Source organism: Triticum dicoccoides, chromosome 2B (assembly GCF_002162155.2).
Source record: "Triticum dicoccoides isolate Atlit2015 ecotype Zavitan chromosome 2B, WEW_v2.0, whole genome shotgun sequence".
Classification (NCBI taxonomy): Eukaryota; Viridiplantae; Streptophyta; class Magnoliopsida; order Poales; family Poaceae; genus Triticum; species Triticum dicoccoides.
This window is the reverse complement of record NC_041383.1, coordinates 371,238,912-371,244,911: the sequence shown is the minus strand read 5'-3', so window position 1 is coordinate 371,244,911 and position 6,000 is coordinate 371,238,912.

Genomic DNA, 6,000 nt, shown 5'->3' with positions numbered 1-6,000 from the left:
GAGTCGGTGCGAGTAGTCGAGGGATGCTCCACATCATAAGGGCTAGGTTGAGCTTGTTTGAGTTGATCAGGATGGGTTAGGTTGCGGTGATCGGTGGTGGCTATGCAGATGATATGGTGGTGGCCCTAGGCAAAGATGCCAATATTCGCAAAATTTGATGTAGTCAAATGGTGTTGCAACCTATCTATATGGATGGGGGATATCAATAGCTACTCAACGAGCTAAAGAACGCGAAAATCAAACTCCAGATGTGAAAGTTATGGGCAAAACGGTGAAACACCGAAGGCTGAAATGCCAGGGGGCGGACATCCGGGGGTTTGGCCGGATGTCCGGGACCTGATGTCCAGAACCTTGCACGAATATGCGCTCCAGGAGCCGGATGTCCGGGCTAATGGGTGGATGTCCGGGATGGCCGGATGTCCGGGAGTCGGGTCGGATGTCCGGGCTCCAAATCCGAGGATGAACTCGAGGAACTCAATTTTGGGGCGGAAATTGATGATTTCGGGGGCAAAATTGGAGAGATTTCGTGGATGGAAAGTGGGGAAACTTGGGGAGATGCTAGATCCACTTGAAACCAAGCAAATCCATGGATTAAAATCAACAAAACATCATCAAACCAACAAATCACAAAAAAATTGGGGGGCTATTTTTTGTGGGGATTTTCGGATTTAGGACGAAATCAACAAAATGAAGCTAGAATACACGGGGTAGGGGCTCCAAAAACATGATCAACGTGGCTCATGATACCAAGATGATGTAGGGCGGAACCCTAGGGGCCGATCTTTCACGTTTGGAGTGGATCCTACGGGGAACATGAAGAACGCATGGAAGAACACGAGGGAAAACACGAGGGGAAAACAAGAGAAACACTCAACCAACGAGAATATGATCACACATGTGCTAGATCCAAGAAACACATAGAGATACACGGTCCAAATCCAACAAAGGACGATACAAGCGGCGGTAGTTCATCTCCGAGAGGAGGTCTTGAATCCACGAGGGATCTTCACGTAAAGGGGTCTTGAATCCATGGTGGATCTTCTCCGAAGAGGCCGCGGTCTCTCACGAGGAGGAGATCTATATGGATGAGCAAAGCTCTATCTCAAATGAGCTAATCCTTTGCTAACCCTAACTAGGAGAAGGTGGGGTAGTATATATAGTCTAAGGGACGAAGGGGTACATGGGACTCGGCCCAGATGCGCTGCACGCAGGCAGGGGGGCGGATGTCCGGGCGTCAGGCCGGATGTCCGGGCCTTCCCGAGACGCTGAATGTCCGGGCTGGCAGGCCGGATGTCCAGGCTAGAGTGGCTGATTCTTCTGCTCTCTGGATAGTGTGCACCAGATTTCCGGGCAGGTGGAGGATGTCCGGCCCGTGGCGGGGCGCCGGATATCCGGGGGTCGGCCGGATGTCCAGCCGCTGTAGAGTCACCTGGCTTCTGTCTCTCTCTGGTCTTCTTCTGGTTGGTGGCGCCGGATGTCCAGGCTCCTGCCAGATGCCCGGCCGCTGTAGCTCCGTGGCGACTCCACTTGAGGCACTTCTTGATCCGCTTCCGTGTGGACTTGTCCTATGCTTCGAGCATCTCCATGGTTATCTCCTTGATTCCTGAGCATACATAGTGTCTTTGCATTAGGTAGCAACCATGTCTCGCACAAGTGGAAAGGGAAAGCATTTAGGAACGGGTTCACCTTGTGTCCAATGGCATATGTTAGAGGTCTCGACGTATGTCCACTTGGGGCTTGGGGAGCAGTCATAGTGTACATGGGATGAGCGTGGGATGCTCCGCATCAGAAAGCTAGACAAAAAATATATTAGAATGAGCTAATGAATCGGAGGACTATGGACGCTATATATCAAATAGATGGAATACCGAGATTGGACACAAATCAGTAACATTGTCACTGTAGTTAGCGTAGATAGCACTTCACAATTGAGAGACCCAATTGATATTGCAAATGACGAAGATAGAAGAAGGTGCCTGCAAGAAACAATGATATGTAAGTGCCAGCAACATATTAGTCACCTGCTACTTGAGCAGGAAAAGGGTGATACTTAGATAGAGGAAGGAAAATGGAATTGTCAAGCATTAAGAGAATCAGCAAGGGCACTACCGGAAATTAAAATGTATAGTGGAAATGGCACCTCCTGAGCTATCAAATACTAATTGAAAAACTAATGGCACTACTGGTTTTGATTCTGGGCTTCAAAACCTGTGTGGAGCCATTCAGTACGCACCTCCCTACAAAGCACCATCTGTACTAATTTAGATAACACAATTTGACAAAAATCTAGAAGAGCAAACCGTGTAGATGGAGTGTTTGTTTCTGCCATGCAACATCAAATACGACAAAGAAAAAAAGTTTATCTACCAAGGCCAGTACCTTTCTTACCATGGTTACCAACGATGGTATATATGATGCGGAGCATCCCTCACTCATCCCCATGGACGCATCTACATCTCCCTCAACACCACTTGGACCCATGACACGAGCTCGAGCTAAGGCTATTGAAGATAAGGTGAACTCGCTCCTCTCCGAAATCCCTCTTCCTACTCACGAGACATGGCTACTACCTCAGACGGAAACTCTGTGTGTGATCAGGTGCAACGCTGAAGAAGAAGTGACATGCATCAACTCTCTGGACAGCCCAGAACTTCCGGGCCCCGGAACGTCCGGCCCACCCAGAGCTTCCGGCCTCCTTCGACATCGACCAACCCATGCCAACTCTCTGCTTAGCCCGGAACCTGCCTGGAACCTGGCCCGGACCTTCTGGCCACCGGAACTTCCGGCCTGCCCGGACCCTCCGGCCCCCGGACGCCAGCCCAGCTTCACCCGCACCAACTTTCGCTTAGGCCGGACCTTGCCCGGAACCTCCAGCGCCCGAAACTTCCATCCTAGCCCGGAACTTTCGGCCCTGCCTGCGCGCAGCCACTTGGGCCGAAGCCCGTGTACCCTTCCGCCCCGTAAAGTATTTATACTCCCTCATCCCGTATGGTTTAGGGTTAGCATTGGTTTAGCTCATATTTGTGTGAGAGCCTTGCTCATCCACTTGGTTACTTCTCCTCGGAGCTCACGACCTCTTCGGAGAAGATCCCCCAAGCGGATTCAAGACCCCTTTCTAGGGAAGACCCCAAGACCTCCTCACGGAGAAGATCGGTTCCTTTGTATCCTTAACTTTGTTGACTTTGGATCTCATGTATCTCTTTGTGTTCGGTGATCTAGCACTCGTGTGATTGATTCCATGTCGGTTTAGTGATTTTCTCTCATTTTCCCCATGTTTCCCCTTTGTGCTTCCGCATGATCTTCGTGATTCCCCGTAGGATCCACTCCAAACGTGAAAGATCGTCCACCTGGGGTTTCGCCCTACATCATCTTGGTATCATGAGCCACGTTGATCACGTTTTTGGAGCCCCTACCCCTCTTTTTCTAGCTTGATTTTGTTATTTTTGTCCTAAATCCGAAAATCCCCACCAAAAATAGCCCCAAATTTTTTTTGTGATTTGTTGGTGAGTTGAGATTCTGTTGGATTTGAATCATGGATTTTCTTTGCTTCGAGTGGATCTAGCTTCCCTGCACTTCCTCCCTTCTAATTTCTTCTTTTTCCCCTCGGATTTGGGTTTTTCCCCAAGTTTTTCCGCCCAAATCCGCGATCCCGAAGTCTCTGTTCTTGGCAGATTCCCGACCCCGGGAACTTCCGGCCTTGCCCGGACCTTCCGGCCATCCCCGGAACTTCCGGACCCCGGACCTTCCGTCTTGCCCGGAACTTCCGGCCTAGACAGAAAGGTTGCGCATCTTCGACACCTTTGCCATTTCGGCAACTCCGATCACGGTGCAGCGGCATCTTTGCCAACGTATTGAAGACCGTGCACTGCGTCTCCATCTATTTTCGCATATGTTTGGAACCTTCAACCGAAGCAAGGACGGTAACATCGACGACATCTTTGTCATACCTTGCAATTACATTGTAACCACATTGTCCCACCTTTGCGTAGCTTACCCATCGAGACTAGCCATTGAGTATTGCCGGCAACGTGACTTGTGCACATTAGTGATCATACTCCATAGCATACATACCATACCATAGTGGTGCATATCTTGGGATCCACTTGTGTGTCACAAAGTTGTCATCGCATACACAATTGCTATTTTGGTTCGTGAAGTTTTTCATGAGAAAAGAGCTCAAAAGTGAAAGAGCCACCCAAGCTTTTAAGCAAAGAGGAAAGATAAGCAAAGAGCTTATGAACAAGAACCATAGCATCATACTACATTAAGATTGTCATATTGGATCATCTTGGATCATTGCACCGGAATACAATACATATAACATACGTGGGATAGAGATAGTTGCATTTTTGCCTAGTAGGTTGTGCACAAGTTCCGTATCCGCCTATTGTGCAATCGTGCTAGCGTCTCTCTAGTATTGTGCAACAAGAGCATTTTCGTGGTTTCCACATTTTGGCTCACTTTTGGATTGCACAATCCCACTTATCTATTTGTGTGTGTGTGTCTGTGTACCCTTACTTGCTTGGTCTACTTGTTGCATTTGCAACTTTGTGACTCTTTTCCAACATTATTGAAGCTCACTTACTATTGCATCAAATTTTGTGCCACCATCCTAACCAAGCTCCACCATAAGATTTTACGTGTGTAGGTGTGAGAACCGATAAGAATTGGTACCAACAGTGCTATTTCATTGTCCGCATTTGAGTGAACTTGATTCATCTTCAACTTCGGTCAAGGTACATTTGGTACACGTTCTTTTCCTTCTACCACTTACATTTTGCTTGAAATGATGGATAGGCCAAGTTCTTCTACCAATCCACCTCTTATCGAGAACGGCGACGACATGTCATCCTTCGTCACAAAGAGCCACCTCTTTGGTGCTCAAAGGGCGTTACACCAAGAGCAACAAGCTATGAGCGACCGCATCGACAACCTCGCCACCGACTTGCGACTCTACGAGCAACGCACAAGGGACTACTTCGACAACAAATTCGACGCTCACAAGCAAGAGAATGATGCGAGAATGGACGAGATTCGCGCCTTGATGAGGAACCAACATCCTTCTGCTTCTACATCCTCAAGACGGAGCCGCTTGAGTCGACACTCCGATGACACCTTCTCCGACTCAAGTACACCGTCATTGAACACTCTTCGACGAGCCGCGCGTCAAGATCGTCATGCATCTCGCAACCCGCTACATGACAAGCATTCACAAGAGCAAGTCGATGAGCAAGTCCCTCGTCCTCAATCAAACCAAATCACTTTTGCTCAAGCTCAAGAACGGCAACGACTACGACGCCAAGAGGAAGAACGAGCGCGTCTACACCAAGAGGAACAAGACGCCGAGGCTCAACGTCTTCAACAACAACAACGAGAAGCACAAGCTCTTGAGGCGCAACGTGCCCTTCAAGAATCAAGTCGAGCCATCGCCAACCGCAATCGCGAATGACGCAATCAAGAGGAAGCTCTTCGAGAAGAAATCCAAGAGAGGAACTACCAACCGCGTGTGCAACGTCAAGCTCCACAAGCTCCTCCACAAGCACATCAAGCTCCACAAGCTCCTCCACAAGCTCGTCAAGCTCTACCTCAACCTCAAGTTCAATAAGAGCAAGTTGATCATGGACTTCCTCCACGCCTAGAGCAACATGAGGATGATTACCCTCCACGTCTAGGGTGTCATCATCACCATCGCCAACAACACAATGAAGAGCAACACTATGGAAAGCTCAAATTCACAATGCCCAAGTTCAATGGAAGCAATGATCCCGAAGAATACCTCTCATGGGCATTGAAGGTCGACAAAATTTTCCGCTTGCACAACTATGAGGAAGAGAAGAAGATCGCTATGGCATCACTTGAGTTCCAAGACTATGTGCTCATATGGTGGGAACAAGTCCTTGAGCGCCGTGTAGCAAGAGGTGAACCACCCATCACCACTTGGGCTCAAATGAAGGAAGTCATGCGAGCACGTTTGTGCCAACCTACTACAACCGCGATCTC